The 17,473-nt window shown below is 51.8% G+C and overlaps 1 protein-coding gene and 1 non-coding gene across 2 annotated transcripts in view; one reads left to right on the top strand and one right to left on the bottom strand.

Moving 5' to 3' along the window:
• RASSF1 (Ras association domain family member 1) overlaps positions 1–17,473 on the bottom strand; it is a 274,834-nt gene that overhangs the window by 249,783 nt on the left and 7,578 nt on the right. The gene's annotated exons all lie outside the window — the stretch shown is intronic.
• On the top strand, positions 9,769–9,840 carry TRNAA-AGC (transfer RNA alanine (anticodon AGC)). The gene has a single exon. It is a non-coding gene; the product is annotated as a tRNA-Ala (tRNA).

Raw genomic sequence — 17,473 nt, forward strand, 5'->3', positions numbered from 1 at the left:
CTAATGATTTGTTCCATGACTTGCAGGTCCCCTGACCCCTTACTCCCAGGTAGCGCCAGGGCGAGAGTTTCCTTCTGCCCCAGCAGGGCTGGCCATCAGTCCCCTGCTTGGTAGGGGTATGCGGGTGCAGCGTGGAGGAAGGCACGTGAGTCCTCACTCCTGGCCTTGGATACCATGGGGCCTGGTGTAGAGCAGCTCACTCCCAGGGACTGATCAGTCCTCCACTGCCCTGGGTGCATGCGAACACACTTCCCTGGCCAAGCCTGGCTCAAGTACAGGAAGCTCATCTGCATTTCGGCTTAAGGATGACTGCCTGCTTTCTGGAGGGGAGGGCCTGGAGGTCCTTGCTGCACAGTTCCTGGGTCGCACATCCACATTCATTTAACGGAAGGCTTGAGCCAGTGAGGGGTGTTTCCTTTTTATCCCCATAGCTTTTAACTAAAACATCCCTCCTGAGTTGACCCCCTGGGGTTTCAAATAACCCATGTGTACCTGGTTAGGGCTGGGGAGAGTGAGAAACTGAGATACTGGGCACAGGATTGTGGCCTCCACCCCAGCTCTGGTCTGTGCAGACTCATGGCCACCAGGAGGCTTGCAGATCCAGCCTTCCTATCAACAGTGACAGGAAATCTCTAGGTTGGTGAGTACTGGTGGTGTGAGCCTGCTTCAGGGTGGGTCCTAAGGAACATGGCAAACCAGGCTGGCTCATTCCACTAGACTGCCCCCTGCCACTCCAGCACTTCCCAGGGCCTGGCAGTATGGTCTGATGAGCAGTGTGATCCAATGGGCAGCATCCTCTGCTGCAGCCAGGAGAGCTGAGTTCCAAGGCTGTGTCCTGCAGTGGGACCTTGGGCAGCTCCTTTCCCTATGAGAAGCTGGCTCTTCTGAGTCCAAGGTCAACGCCAAGTGGCAGCCTCTTTCCTCTTAGCCAATGGAATGTGCATGCTGGCATCTGAATGTCCATTCTCCAGGCAGAGAGAACAAGAGAAGGTGTGAACTGCCTGAGGTCCCATGATAGTGGCCAAGTGGAGATAGTAAGTTAGATCCGTCCCTTTGGGGAGCCTATATTGCTGGAGTCACACCCAGCCTAAGTGTTGCCCTGCACTATGGCTGGAGGATGCATTTGGCAGAGGTCACGCTACAGCTCCTAGCGCCCCAGTGGCCTGCCCCATGCCCAGCCCCAGCTGCATGAACCTTGAGCTGCCCCTGGCTTCCTTTGAGGAGGCTGCTCCAGAAGGAACTTGGGTTGGGAGGCGAAGGGGTGCACAACCAGGGCGAGGCTCCCCACTCCCTGAGTTCCCTGTGCTCACAGACCTTTGCCTGCTAAGGTCCTCACCAGTGTTGCCCTTTCTGTCTTCCTCCCTGTGCCGTTTGGCTCTTGCTGTCTTCAGCAGCATCTCAGGGTAGTTGCCGTGACCTTAGTGCAGTCTGTCATCCCCCACCCCTCAGCCAGTCCTGGCTTCCCTGATGGTCTCACCCTCCTGGCCTCAGGCCCATTCCTGAGGAAGGGCCTTGGCGAGCTTGTGGATGTTGCACCAGAAGAGAGTGCAGTGTTGGAGAGTGACAGTGTTGGGGCAGCTGGGGCCACAAGCAGGAGCGGCCCTCAGGGACAACTTTCTGCCCAGAAAAATGTGCAGCTTGACTCTGCTGAGGAAAAGATCCAAGCCAAGAGGACTGGCAGGTGGGGCCTCAAGCCTGCAGCCACTGGCTTGATTGGGCCCTGGACATTGAGCCCTGATGTTGTAGCCACACCAGCCTGGATTTCAATCCCAGAATCTGCCCCTCACCACAATGTGACCTTGGGCAGATGACTTCACCTCACTCAGCCTTGGCTTCTAAGACTGAGAAATGTGACTAAATGCTTTATTTCTTTTTTTTTTTTTTTTTTTTTGAGACGGAGTCTCGCTCTGTCGTTTACGCCATTCTCCTGCCTCAGCCTCCCGAGTAGCTGGGACTACAGACGCCCGCCACCTCGCCCGGCTAGTTTTTTGTATTTTTAGTAGAGACGGGGTTTCACCATGTTAGCCAGGATGGTCTCGATCTCCTGACCTTGTGATCCGCCCGTCTCGGCCTCCCAAAGTGCTGGGATTACAGGCTTGAGCCACTGCGCCCGGCCCTAAATGCTTTATTTCATAGGATGCGTGTGAGGAACCCATGGAAGGTGCCTGGCTTGGCACATTGTGGCATTTTTTCTTGCCTTCCCCAGAGGGCAGACACAGGGAGGAAGGACCTGGTGCTCTCAGGCATCCATCTGATGCTTGGGACCAACATAAGGTAGGCAGGGATACAAGGCAGTCTGGAAAGAAGGGTAGGCAGGAGTTTCAGTCTTGGGCTCTTGACTCCTCATTGTTGTCTAGAGATGGAGCCAGCAGGCTGGTAGCCTGGCAGCCCACATCTCCCCTCAGCCCCTCCTCACTATGGCCCCAGTGCCTTGAGGCCCAGGCCAGGGCAGCCAGTGGCTCCAGCTCAGGGAAAGCCAGGCTCACCTGCCCTATCCCCTCCCTTGCTCCTGAGGCCAAAGCCAGAGACTTGAACTACCTCCCCATCACCACCAGCATATGTCAAGAAGCACTTGCAGGCAGAATGGGAGGAGGACATGGAGCTGATGGTGGAGTCCAGGCTGTGCAGGCCCCTGAGGTCTTGAGAGATGTGCCTACTGCCCATGCAGCCTCCTTCAGCCAGAGCCCAGAGCACAGACAGGAGTGTAGGAGTCCCTGTTTGATGTACTCTGGGAAAGTAATTCTATCTCCTCTTCTGATAGTTGGGGAAACTGAGGCCTTATCTCACAGTTGGATGCTTTTCCCAGTTGTCAATGGGTTTCTCCATGGGGCTCATCCAGCTGCCTTATTGAAATATGCCTCCAACCCTGTAAATGCAAGAAATCTACTCTTTTTGGCTCCTTTACCCCCACCTGGGCCCTGGGCCATTGGCTGCTCCCAATCCCTGCCCCAAACACTTAACTGGCTCCCCATGACTTAAGTGTGTTCTCTTGTGTCCTATGGAATCCAGTTCTGAAGAGATGGGGGAGGACAACTGTGGGAAAAGCCCTGGGGGCCCTCCCAAGGCCCCATTAGTGCTCTGAGTAGGCTGCCATCAGAATAAAGGGTTCCACTGCTGGCAAGGTTTGAGAACTGCTGGCTTGAGGTGGGAACCCCTTTAACCTCTGCGGGACAGCATGTCTTTCCCTATCCACCTTCGATTCTTTTCTCTCTTCATTGGCTTCTTCTTAGTGGATTCTTTTCTCTACTGCCCTGGGCTTCAGCCTTTGTGCAGCATTGTTGATGCCCTGAACACACACCTTCCCTCTGCCCAGGCAGTGCAAACAATCCACTTCTTCAAGCTCCAACACAAATGCTGCTTCCTTTAGGACAACTGCTGTGTGCTCTCCCTGCCTCCCCTAGCTCATACCTCTGCCGGCACCAATGACCTTCTGTACCATGCCTTCAGAAACCTTCTTATCCCCCTCATCTCTGGGGCCCCCTGTGGATCTGGCATACCCAGATTCAGTAAATGTCTACCGGTAAGCTGATGGTACATGCATTTTCTAGAATAGAGCTGGGACTTCCCATGTGGCCCACATCTGACCTGGTGGCCCATGTATTCCGGTCATTAGGGAGAGGAAGCCATGAGGACCTGGCCTTCTGCCCGACCCAGGCAGCCATTCAAGTTGAGCAGTGGCCACTTCGAATGCTCAAGTGCACCTGATCCCTGTGCGACAGCCATGCCAGGAGAACAGGCTGTCCTTGGCGGCAGTAGGAGCAGGCGCCAGGTTTCCTGGAGCTCTTGGCTTCAGCCAGCCCCCAGTCAGAGTCCTGGCTAGGGCAGAGACCTGATCTCCCCCTCATGACTTTCTACCTTGGACAAGCCCCCTGAACTGGATTTGGGACTGTCAAAGCAACTCTACCACTGCTTTGGTAGGCTGAACAGTGACCCCCCAAAATCGCAGTGTCTTAATCACCTAATCCTTAACATGTGACTATATTACCTTCACATAGCAAAATGGACTTTGCAGATGTGATTAAGGATCTTGAGATGGAAAGAGTATCCTGGATTTTTCAGGTAAACAGTATAATCACAAGGGCCTCTGTAAAGGAGGCAGGAATGTCAGAGTGATGGAAGAAAATGTATGTAACAATGGAAGCAGAGGTCAGAGTGATGCAATTGCTGGAGGAAGAGCCATGAGCCAAGGAATGCAGACAGCCTTTTCTTCCCTGGGGCCTCAAGAAGAATGCAGTCCTGCCAACACCTTGATGTTAAGCCCTGTGAAACTGATTTCAGATTGCTGACCTCCAGAATAGTAAGATCATAGGTTTGTGTTGTTTTCAGCCACTAAATGTGTGATAATTTGTTACAGCAGCCATGGGAAATGAATACAGATTGTGGTGCCCAAATTAGTGCTGCTGTAACACATGCCTACTGACTGAAGTGGCTTTGGAATTGCAATGTGGAAATGGGCAGAGGCTGGACGAATTTTGAGTCATGATAAATTGCCTTAACCACCTCTCTTCAGATAGGTGATATGGCCCAGGGAACTCTTCCTCAACCTTCAGACCTAAACTGCCCAGGCTCCCCATTTTTTACTCTTACTTGGAGAGGGGTGGCCCTTTCCCAGAGTGAGAAGACTGGAAGACTGACCAGCATGGGTCCCAGAAGGGAGTGGGTGAGGAATGGTACTGGGATGTGGGGAGAGAGTGCAAGGCTGGCCTCCATGACCCATCTCCAGAGACTGGGTCCAGAGAGGACCTCAGAGACTGGGGCCAAGCCTGTTCCTGCTTTCCTGTGGAGTTAATATGACTGGCCCAGGACCCCTTGGGTGTGTGAGGATGAGCAGGGGCCCTATACTCTCTGGGTTGCAGGTACTGCATCTGTGAAATGAGCACAGCAGCCCCTGACTTTGAGGTAATGGGCCTGGCCCCTCCATGTAAGCCATAGGCCTGAGCAGAGCTGTGTCACCATTCTGTTCCTATGGTGAAATGGGGCTATCCCTGGGGTTCTCAACCTCCTGGTCCCTAAAACTGAAGTGGCCAACTGGTGCCCTCAGCCCTGTCCCTGTCCAGGCTGGGACTAGGACCTCCCTCTCCAGGGGTACTAAGGGACTCTGGAGACACTATCCCACCTGGCCAAGGCTTAGGGCTCCTGAGGCCAGTCCTAACCCAGGAGCCATATGGAGAACTACTGGGAAGCCAGACATGGGCCTCATGCTGGGTTTCAGAGCTGAGAAGCTAGGGGACAGAGAGCATGGACACCTGGGTTCAAGGGTCAGCTTGGCCCCAAATCACCTGGATACACTTTGGATGAAGCCAGGAGGGCCTGTTTATACTGGAAGGGGTGGATCTTGGCAAGACTTATGTTCAATCCCTGATCTTTTTTTCCCAGAGAGGGATGGGGCTTACTTAAAGTAACACAGCACTTGACTACTGACTCCCAGTGTGGTGCTCTCATCTGCCATTGCTTCCAAGGGTTTGTGGTTAGTTAATTAAGTTAATTAGGTGGTGCTCATATGGCTGTCCTTGTAGCTACTAAACCCAGGGATTCAGGCCCATAAAGCCCTCTGGGCCAGGTTTATGGGCAGGTAAGAGCCACATTAGGCCAACTGTAGCCCCTGGGTGTGCGGACAGATCTGGGTCCCATCAGAAACTCTGGTAGCTGTGGGAGGAGAGCAGGATATCCCCCGCTTGCGGAATGAGTGGGCGCCTTCCCCTCTGAGGGAACTGACTGTACAACCCCCAGCCTCTTCCCTCCCAGGGCCCTCCTGAGGTGTCTGGAAGGACCTTTGGGATCTTTGGCCTCATAACCAGGAATCAGAAGCTTCAAATTCTAGGGGCCCCTTTTCTTCCAAAGACTACCTCTCACACATACAACAGTCCTGCAGGAAAATGGTCAGGAAAGGCCAAGTTTACAGCTCACAGAGTGGGAAAGGCAAGGAAGCCTACCTCAGCCTCACTGAAAGCCCTGAACTGGGCTGACCTCCACCTGCCCCAGCTATGCCTAAAGGGGGAGGGTGTGACAGCTCAGAGTAACTATGCTCCATGGTAGGCAGGCCTGGCTAAGTGGCCCCCTTCCCAGGGTCTGGAGTCTTCCTCAGACACTCTAACTCTCAGAGCAGAGGATGTCACCTTTTTGCTCCGTCTTGTACTAGGTCTGCAGCCCTCTTCTGGGGCATGTGGCTGGGGAAATGGTGGGATCAGATATCCCCTACTGAGCCCAGGGAGCAGATTGTTGGTGCCTGAAACACAGAGATCCCTGCGCTACAGATGAGAAAATTCAGGCTTAGCAGGACAGGAGCAGAGTTGGGGCACAATCCCAGGTCTCTTCTCTGGCTCCAACTGTCAGTCTTTCCTTTGCCACCCGAAGACCCCCCACCCTGCCTTGCTTTCCAGGAACAGGCCTGCCTGCCTGGAGAGGCGGCCAAGTCCCTCTGCTGTTCCTGGAAGTCAGCGTGAGGCTGAGCTACATGACCAAGCAAAGCAAACTAGGACTACAGGTGCGAACCACCCTGCCTGGCTCATTTTTAATTTTTTTTTTTTTTTGTAGAAACGGGGTCTCTTGATGTTGCCAGGGCTGGCACATGGGATTTTTAATTGTCCCCACATTACAAAGTTGAGGACATCAAGGCTCAGCAGGATGCAGTTACGGGTCAGGTTGCATAGCTAGACTGGAAGGGAGGATGAGGCTGCCATTGGTGCCCATTTGACTATCAGAGACACTGAGGCCAGCATAACTAGGTCCTGGGCTGTCCTCTACAGAGCTTAGTGCAGAAGTCACCTGGGCTTGTGGACCCTTGGAGCAGGAGCAAGGGTTTCCAGGGCTGTCCCTAGAGGGCTTTCTAGAAGACCTGCAGCTGCACCTGGGTGCGTCTCCTGAGGTATAGGGCCAAGGCCTCAGTCTCTCAAGACCTGCTATGTGTCAGGCACCAGGGAGATGATACCAAGTGGAGGGTCCTATAGAATATGGTGCATCCTGCGCCAAGTACTTCCAGGATTATCTTACTCAACCTTCATGACATCCTGAGAGATGGAGGCTGTGAACCCTCTCGTTATACCGACGAGGAAACAAACACAGGGTCTAAGAAACTTGGTTGTATGCTGTCTGAGCTGTGATTCTGGCACAGGCTGAGTGACCTGGAGCTGGACGCCTTAGTCGTCACACCAGGCTTGAGAGGGGCGGATAGGACAGGAATATACCAGGCCGTAGGGACAGTCTGGACAAAGGCCTGGAGTTCTGCAGACACACGGGTAGGGATGTATAGGGGTAAGCTGGTGCTGGGGGGTGCCCTTGGCTGAGCTCTGAATGCATTTCTGGGGACCAGGACCCTAAAGAGGTTTTTGAGCTGAGTTACAGAGTTAGAGAGGCATTGAGGCTGCTCTTTCTGGCTTCCAGGAAAAAGGGACTGGGGCAGGAGGCTGCAACTGTCCAGGGTCTGGAGGTGGCTGGGGTCTGTAGCAGTGGCATCAGATACTCTGGAACAGAACTGACTCACAGCCATTGCTGAGGGGTTGGATGTGGGATGGCCAGGACCACAATGGACCCAGGGCTCTGATTGGGACGTGGGGGAAATGGGGCCACCTGAGTTGGAGACTGGGGTGCTGGGGGGGGACAGTCGGGGAGCTTGACAGCATAGGATGCTTCCAGAATATCCGAGAGGCAGCATCGGAGTGTCTGGAGATGCAAATGTGACCATGTGGGGACACAGTCCAAAGGCAGCCCTTGAGGTAGAGTTGGGAAGAACACTCTCCTAGACCTGAGTGCTGACAACAGTACCGGGCACCTGCAGTATGTAAACTAGTGCCAGGTGCCGCACACACTTTGTCATAAGTCTTTCTGTTGGCACATCAGGGATCCCTTCCTTGGCCCACTGTACGGATGAAGGGACTGAGGCTTAACCTGCCCAAGGCCACACAGCCAGCAACTGGCCATGCTGGAGTTTGAACCTAGTCCTCTGACGTCCCAGCCAGGAGAGGCGTGAGCAGGCTGCAGAGGCCAAATGCAGCCCAGAGCCTCAACCCCCAGAGGGGCCCCAGGAGCCAGTGAGGTGCCCCACAGCCAATGTGGGCTCCAGAGTGAAGGGGAAAGTGATGAATCAAACAGAAAGCAGCAGATGCAGACTGAGCTCTCTCCCCGTCAGCCCGGGTGCCAGATTTTCACGCCCACAGCAAAGGGGCCAGGCAGAGCACTAGGTGCGGGGCAGGAGAGGGCAGCGAAAGTGGTTGCCACTGAACCCAGACTCATATACTCCGGATATGGGTGGTGCAGACTGACAGACACCCAGCCCAATTCCAGACTGAAAGTTGAGTCCATCTCAGCATGTGAGGATATGAAGTTTGCCTTGTCACGGGGAGCATTTCAGGTCCCTAGGCCTGTGAGGTTCTGGGATGAGGCACCAGATGCATGTGTCTAAAAATCCTTGTTGAAGGCACTCCACAGCTCAAGAACTGACCATTGCTGCCTACTTTCTTGGCCTGCACTGAAAACCACTGTTTCTTCATTTCCCTCAGCCCTCCTGCCTCAGTCTCCCAGAAATTTGGAGCTCATTCTTTCAAAGCACGTTTCGTGTGCAACTCAAATATATATTTTTAAAAAGATAAAATGAGCATCTTGTTAGCATAAATGTATTTTGCAAATGCAAATTATTTCTCAGCATACAATCCATCAAGTCGAACAGCAATGAACACAAATGTTTGAACTGGGGGCTGGGATGGTAGTTGTAGTCTTATGTTGGTCTCAATGTCCAGTTTCTTTCAGTGTTTGATTTTGGTAGCACAGGATGAAGTGACTGCTGATTCTCACAAATAAGTGTTTACAAATGCTAGCACTGTGTCTGAAGCCCACCTTGCAGTCTCTTTGATTGACAGGGACAGCAAGAGAAGCCTTATTTCAAGCTCAGCACAAACCTTGTTCTCTGAGTACATGGGAAGGATTCTAATGTGTCATAATTTGGTGCTGTGCCCATTTGAGTCTGTGCGTGGTTTTAAAAATTGGATTTTTTTTTAATAATTAAAAATATGAGCTGGGCATGGTGGCACATTCCTGTGGTCCCACCTACTTGAGAGGCTGAGGCAAGAGGATTACTTGAGCCCAAGAGTTTAAGACAGCAATGAGCTATAATTGTACCACTGCACTCCAGCCTGGACATCAGAGTCAGACCCTGTCTCTAAAAAAATAATTTTAGACTGGGCACAGTGGCTCATGCCTGTAATCCCAGCACTTTGGGAGGCTGAGGCAGGCAGATCACTTGAGGTCAGGAGTTCAAGGCCAGGCTGGCCAACCTGGTGAAAACCCGTCTGTACTAAAAATACAAAAATTAGCCAGGTGTGGTGGCTCACGCCTGTAATCCCAGCTACTCGAGAGGCTGGGGCAGGAGAATCGCTTGAAACTGAGAGGCAGAGGTTGCAGTGAGCCAAGATCACGCCATTGCACTCCCACCCAGGCAGCAAGAGCGAAACTCTGTCTCAAAAATAATAATAAGGCCGGGCGCGGTGGCTCAAGCCTGTAATCCCAGCACTTTGGGAGGCCGAGACGGGCGGATCATGAGGTCAGGAGATCGAGACCATCCTGGCTAACACGGTGAAACCCCGTCTCTACTAAAAAATACAAAAAACTAGCCGGGCGAAGTGGCGGGTGCCTGTAGTCCCAGCTACTCGGGAGGCTGAGGCAGGAGAATGGCGTGAACCCGAGAGGAGGAGCTTGCAGTGAGCTGAGATCCGGCCACTGCACCCCAGCCTGGGTGACAGAGCAAGACTCCGTCTCAAAAAAAAAAAAAAAAAAAATGAGGATGTAGCTCAGTGGTAGAGCGCATGCTTAGCATGCATGAGGTCCCGGGTTCGATCCCCAGCATCTCCAGTCTGGCCGGGCGCGGTGGCTCAAGCCTGTAATCCCAGCACTTTGGGAGGCCGAGACGGGTGGATCACGAGGTCAGGAGATCGAGACCATCCTGGCTAACACCGTGAAACCCCGTCTCTACTAAAAATACAAAAAAACTAGCCGGGCGAGGTGGCAGGCGCCTGTAGTCCCAGCTACTCCGGAGGCTGAGGCAGGAGAATGGCATAAACCCGGGAGGCGGAGCTTGCAGTGAGCTGAGATCCGGCCACTGTACTCCAGCCCGGGCTACAGAGCAAGACTCCGTCTCAAAAAAAAAAAAAAAAAAAAAAATAATAATAATAATAATAATAATAGGCCTGGCGTAGTAGCTCACATTTCTAATCCCAGCACTTTGGGAGGCTAGGGATCACAAGGTCAGGAGTTTGAGACCAGCCTGGCCAACACAGTGAAACCCCATCTACTAAAAATACAAAAATTAGCTGGGTGTGGTGGCGGGCTCCCATAATCACAGCTACTCAGGAGGCTGAAGCAGAATCGCTTGAACCTGGGAGGCAGAGGTTGCAGTGAGCTGAGATCACATCACTGCACTCCAGTCTGGGCGACAGAGCTAGACTCCGTCTCAAAAAAATAAATAAAATTTAAAAATTATAGTAATTTTAAAAAATGTTTTAAAAATGAAAGAAAAGGAAGAAGGGAGGAGGAAGCAAGAAAGAGAGAAAGGGACTGCACACAGTGGCTCACGTCTGTAATCCCAGTATTTTGGGAGACTGAGGCGGGCGGATCAACTGAGGTCAGGAGTTCAAGACCAGCCTGGCCAACATGTTGAAACCCTATCTCTACTAAAAATACAAAAATTAGCCGGGTGTGGTGGCTTATGCCTGTAATCCCAGCTACTTGAGAGGCTGAGGCAGGAGAATCTCTTGAACCCAGAAGGCGGAGGTTGCAGTGAGCTGAGAAAGGAAGAAGAAAAGAAAGAAAAGGAACTCCTGTGGGGTGGGGCATCTGGGGCACTTGATGCCCCACGTGACCATTCCCTTCCTGGAGGTCTGCCCCAACTGCTCCAGCCCCCATAGCCTGAGGCTCCCGGCACCTCCCACCCAGCATCTGTCACAGCAAATGAATCTGGGCCACACGCTCCTGAAAGATCCTGGGAGCTCCACCTGGTTCCAGTGTGGATGCTCCAAGTACTACATCCCCGATCTGGGGCAGGGAAGAAAGCCCCGAGCAGTAGACATGGGCTAGGGACTTCCCCAGGCCCTTGGTGGTGCCTCCAAGGGTGGAAAGACTGGGGAACCCTGTGCCCCTGAAAGCCCAGAGTTTCACTGGTTCTGGGTACCTTCATTTCTGGGAACTGACTGTGCTTTGGAAAGAGAGAAATGAGAAGCAAAACCCTAGGGCCCCAGTATCACCCCTCCTTTCTTCCTTCCGCTTAGTCACAGCCGAGAGCTCAGTATCTGAGCCTCCCTTAGGGCCACTGGGTGGGGCAGAATTCAAGGTCAGGCCAGGACACAGCATCTGGGACGAGTCCTCCTTTCCTGCCAACAGCCTCCGTGAGGGGTCCTGGGATTGCTGAGGGCTGAGACTGCCTTCCCAAAGTTGGGAAAGGGGTAACTGAGGTTCTCATCTGACCTGTCTCACCTCCTACTTGCAGGCCCGTCATTCCTGCATAGTCATTTATTAGGCACCAACTGTAAGCCAGGCCCAGGAGGTTGGATGGTTCAGGTGGGACCCTGTCCTTGCAGAACTTACGGACTTGCACATAGAGTCCTCCTGACAGGCCCCTCATGAGTGGCTGGGTCTTTACGAGTTTTCTGGTCAGCAATGGGGAGCCATGGGAGGCACTAGGCTCTGGGGAAGCCAAGCCACATCACATGTACATAGCACAGAGGCTCACACGCCCCTGCACAGGCAGCCACATGTACATGTATGTTCATGGGCGTGGGCCTTGAGCACTGGGTCCCGTGAGCCACTGCACCTGGCCAACTGGGTCCATGTCCATAATCACAGGTGTCCACGCAGGGCCTCCCTTGGATCGGGGAGCTCCAGGCTCTGGAAATCAGGTCAGGGCTGCATGCACACACACGTGTGTGTGTGTGTGTGGTGTCGTGTCACTCTGCCTCAGAGGCCCAACCACTACCTCCAAGTCATGGGAGTGCAGAGCCCATGTGAGCTCAAACACTGCCCCATGTCATAGAAAACAGGGCCAAAGCTCAGAGAGGGCCCATGACTTGCCCAGTGTCACACAGCAAGGTGGGGCAGGTCTGGGAGGGAAATGAACCAGACCTTATCCACATCCCTGGCCTTTTTGCTTCATGCTTGGAGCTTGGCACCCCCTGCGAACCACACTCCATTGACCTCTGGGAAATGGAGACTGGTGATTCTCCCAGCAAACCCGCCTGGGAACTAACCACAGGCTCCTCCCAACCTTCACTAACCAACCCCAGGATTTCCAACACCAGTGCTTTGCTTAGCTGTGCTGGGCACCTGAAACTCATTCTCCCTGCCACCCTCCCTCCCTGATTCCTTGAATAAAATTCAGCCTTCCAAATTTTACTCAAATGCTTCTACTTTCTCTGACCCCCTGGAACTTTCCCCTGTCGCCAGCCTCCCTCCAGCATCTATCCCCTCATTCTAACCTCCTGTTTACTTCCCCACAAAGGCCAAAAATTGACCCCTAGAGCCCGAGACTCTGGGTGGAGGATCTTCTTAGCTGGGACCACACCCAGAACAGCCCAGCCCTTCAGACTCTGCCAGTCACAGTGGGGTGGGCCCTGGAGCTGGAAGAGGAAACAGCCTCCACCAGAGTCACCACCTGCCCTCAACCCTGCTTCTCCTCCGAAGGCCCAACAAGGTCCTGTGTGCCCTCCAAGGGCAGAGGAGGCTGCTGGCTGTGGGAGGAGACCTGGAGCACTGGGCCCGAGGCAAAGCTGGCCCCGTGGAGTTTGCTATTCCAGCTTTTATTTACTCCTCTGTACCCTGAGCACCATTAACTGGGTGTCAGGCCTGTGCCTGTATTTGGCAGGGTGAGGGGCGGGGGCCAGACAAATTGTAGAGAAGCCTCAGGTCTTTGGGGTGTTGCCCCTCCACTACATGGCCCCAGACCAAGTTCTCTGCCAGTTTGCAGAGCTCTTCCCTTCCACTTGGTCTTGAGGAGAGGCCAGAGAGGCTGCCTTTACCCCATGAGCTCTGAACCCTCTCACTATCTGGCTGTCCCCTCATTCTCTCACTACCCACTCCCACTCCCGATGGGAGCCTCAGGCCCGGCTTAGGAACCCTGCCCATAGCTGTACTGATGTCCTTGGCTTTGCTATAGGGAAAGAACACAGCCACTCCACACTCTAGGATAGCCAGCTTGCGTCCAGTCCCTAGTGCAGAGGGGCTAGTTTAGGGAAGGACATTAGGAACCTGCCCGTGCACCTGACTCAGGGGCCCCAGAGAAGATTTGGTGGGCTAAGGGTGGGCAGGAGAATACAACTCACAGCCAAGCAGGAGGTGGCTTTCAGCTCCCCGCTTCTCATTTCTTTTTACCCTGGCTGCACCAGGGCCATGCCCCTCATGGAAGGTTCGCTTTCCTGCTTATCTAGTCTCAGGTGTTACAGTTTTTCTTGTTATGTATTGCACAGAGAGATAGCCTAACTGGTTCTTGCTGCTGCAAGGTCAAGTCATTAATTTACAAGGGTTTATCTTATAACTGGACACCTTTTTGGTTTCTCTTACAAGATGTACTGGTTGTTGCTTCTCTTGGATTTTCTACATTGACATTTTACCACTGAAAATAATGACAAATTTGTCTTTTCCTTTCTTTTTTTCTTTTTTTCTTTTTTTGAGACGGATTCCCATTCTGTTGCCCAGACTGGAGTGCAGTGGTGTGATCTCCACGCACTGCAACCTCTGACTCCCAGGTTCAAGCGATTCTCTTGGCTCAGCCTCCCGAGTAACTGGGGTTACAGGCGTCCACCACCATGCCAGGCTAATTTATTTTTTGTATTTTTAGTAGAGATGGGGTTTTGCCGTGTTGGCCAGGCTGGTCTCGAACTCCTGACCTCAAGTGATCTGCCCACCTCGGCCTCCCAAAGTGCTGGGATTACAGGCATGAGCCACCATATCTGGCCTGTCTTTTCCTTTCTAATACTTATGGCTCTTATTTATTTTTCTTGTTTAATAGCTTGGCTGAGACCTTCAATACAATGTTGAAAAACAGTAACAACTAGAGCATTTGTATATTGTTTCTCACTTGGGGTGCCTCTGGTCCCTCCCTGTCGAGTGCATTTGCTATTGATTTTGGATAGACGGCCCTTTTCTACTTAATGGTTCAGTCTAGTTCTGGCTGACTCTGATTTTTGTTTATTTTAGAGGCTTTTTTTTTTTTTCCATCTTTCATTCATGCAACAGACCTTCAGTGAGCTGATTGCCAGGACTACACTGTCATACTGTGGTACCAAAGAAAAATTGACATGGTTCCTACTCAAAAGGAGTTCGTGGCCTGGTGGAAGATAGATAGAGGCAGGCAAATAGATCCTTATCCTTAGGCCATGGGGCGTGCATTCAATCACCATCTGCTGGCACTGTGCCAGGCACCAGGAATGGGCACTATTCAGACAGGCCCCCATCACAGTCTGATGGGATCTAAGCAGCTCACATCCCCTCTCACTCAAGTTCCCACAGAGTAGTTGTAATGGTGAGCTGAGGTTTTCTCTGCTGCAGAGGCCAGGTGGGTAAGTAAACAAAAGTGCCCAAGAGCTAATCCCCCGGAGCAGCCTGAAACCAAGGAAGAGAGAGAGTTGGTAGACATATGCCCAGCTCCCTCACCCCTTGCATGGGACAACCATGGCTTGTGTTTTCTGCCAGCTCTCAACTGAAGACTGAGCCTCAGTTGCCTACAGAAGGAACCCACTCATTAACCCACCTATCTCCTTTGACTGCCTTTCCTTCCCTGTCTCACCCCCTCTCCCGTTTTACATCAGTAAGTGTGAAGGCTGAGATTTTATCCAACTTTCTTTTTTTTTTTGAGACAGAGTCTCACTCTGTTGCCAGGCTGGAGTGCAACCTCTGCCTCCCGGGTTCAAGCGATTCTCCTGCCTCGGTCTCCCCAGTACTGGAACTACAGGCACAGGCCACCACGCCCAGCTATTTTGTATTTTTTTTTTTTTTTTGAGACAGAGTCTCACTCTGTCGTCCAGGCTGGAGTGTAGTGGCGCTATCTTGACTCACTGCAAGCTCTGCCTCCCGCGTTCACGCCATTCTCCTGCCTCAGCCTTCCGTGTAACTGGGACTACAGGCACCCACCACCGCGCCCGGCTAATTTTTTGTATTATTAGTAGAGACGGGGTTTCACCGTGTTAGCCAGGATGGTCTCGATCTCCTGACCTTGTGATCCATCTGCCTCGGCCTCCCAAAGTGCTGGGATTACAGGCATGAGCCACCACACCAGGCTTATCCGACTTTCAAGCAAACAAGTTAGTCTGTCATATTCTCAAGGATCATGGCAGAAGGCACAGAACTCCTGGTTCAGAAAGAGACAACAGATTATTGTTTACAGTAACGGCAGTAGACAGAGTAAAACCATTTTCTTGCACCACTTCCTTGAACCTCAGTTCCCACAGAGTGATGTGTTGATGGCCCGGTGATGCCTGCATATGCATTGGGTTGCATTACAGTGGAAAAACTGTATGCTGAATTTAGGGGACCCACATCTTGTATAATAAGCTGCAAGCAAACCTGCCCAGGTGGGAGATGTTATCTTTAGTATATGGGACAATAAACAAATCTGCCTTTTGCCCTGGAGGGAGATACTACCTCTATCTTCTAACGCTACTCACTATAATAATCACCCTTGTAAAGATAGTTTAGAACAAGGGCAACCAGTGCCTCTACTGGCAAATGTGCAGAAATAGGAGAGAACCATGGGGAACTGTCTCTCAATACCTTACTGGTGCTTCTTGGCATTACTTCCCAAATAATCTATTTGCATTTGGATGCTTGTCTTAGAGTCGTTTCTGGGGGGAAAAACCCAAGATGGAGAGATAGCACTATATAGGCATCGGTGTATTTCTGGGGTGACTCTCTTTCCTCCAGACCTGTCCTGCAAACATCACAGGGGAGCCACACAAAGGAAGAGGTTTCCACACCTAGGATTGATACTGCTGGGACTTCAGGGCAGGTGCTCTAAAGGACTCTTAGAATTTCATTTTTAATGTTTAATATTTGGTCCATCTAGAATTTATGGTGGAAAGTGTGAGGTAGACATTGCACTTTTTTTCCCTCCAAGTTGCTCCAGTATCACTGACTGGAAATTGTGCTTAGTCTCTTACCACTTTCTTCTAATCCGCCTGTGGCCTGTTCCTTAGAGTATATCACAAACATACAAGTGATCAATTTCAAATAAATTGATTAAAGAATTCATGTGCATTCCCATCACTGGGATTTGACACTCAGTGCTGGTGCATTGTGAGACAAACCCAAACACCCACACTCATGATAACATGCGTTCTAGGGCAACGCATGGAGGTTGTGCTTTGGCTAACTGCAGAGCAAACACTACTTCAGCCTTCACAGAGAATTTGACTGTGAATACTGAAGATTTCTTTTCTTCTCTCTCTTTCTTTTTGAGAAGAGTTTTGCTCTGTCACCCAGGCTGGAGTGTAGTGGTATAATCATGGCTCACTGCAGCCTCGAAATCCTGGGCTCAAGTGATCCTTTGGCCTCAGCCTCCCAAGTAGCTGAACTGCAGACATGCCCTGCCATGTTTGGCTAATTTTAAAAATATTTTTTGGAGAGAAAAGGTCTCACTATGTTGTCCAGGTTGGTCTTGGACTCATGGACTCAAGCGATCCTCCTGCTTTGGCCTCCCAAAGTGCTGGGATTACAAGTGTGAGCCACTGCACTCTGCTAAGGTTCCTTTTTATAAAAACATTTAGCAATATTCAATAACAATTTCAAAAAGTTAAGTAAAATTTTAGTTTGAAATCTTTTTTTTTTTTTTTTTTTTTTTTTGAGACGGAGTCTCGCTCTGTCGCCCAGACTGGAGTGCAGTGGCCGGATCTCAGCTCACTGCAAGCTCTGCCTCCCGGGTTTACGCTATTCTCCTGCCTCAGCCTCCCGAGTAGCTGGGACTACAGGCGCCAGCCACCTCGCCCGGCTAGTTTTTTGTATTTTTTAGTAGAGACGGGGTTTCACCGTGTTAGCCAGGATGGTCTCGATCTCCTGACCTCGTGATCCACCCGTCTCGGCCTCCCAAAGTGCTGGGATTACAGGCTTGAGCCACCGCGCCCGGCCTTTTTTTTTTTTTTTTTTTTGAGACGGAGTCTGGCTCTGTCGCCCAGGCTGGAGTGCAGTGGCCGCATCTCAGCTCACTGCAAGCTCTGCCTCCCGGGTCTATGCCATTCTCCTGCCTCAGCCTCCCGAGTAGCTGGGACTACATGCGCCCGCCACCTCACCCGGCTAGTTTTTTGTATTTTTTAGTAGAGACGGGGTTTCACCGTATTAGCCAGGCTGGTCTCGATCTCCTGACCTTGTGATCCGCCCGTCTCGGCCTCCCAAAGTGCTGGGATTACAGGCTTGAGCCACCGCGCCCGGCCTGAAATCTTCTTAACTTAAATTTTAATACAATTATAACTTATAGTTTGTTTTGCCTCAATTTTACTAGGTGATTTTG

Source organism: Macaca mulatta, chromosome 2 (assembly GCF_049350105.2).
Source record: "Macaca mulatta isolate MMU2019108-1 chromosome 2, T2T-MMU8v2.0, whole genome shotgun sequence".
Classification (NCBI taxonomy): domain Eukaryota; kingdom Metazoa; phylum Chordata; class Mammalia; order Primates; family Cercopithecidae; genus Macaca; species Macaca mulatta.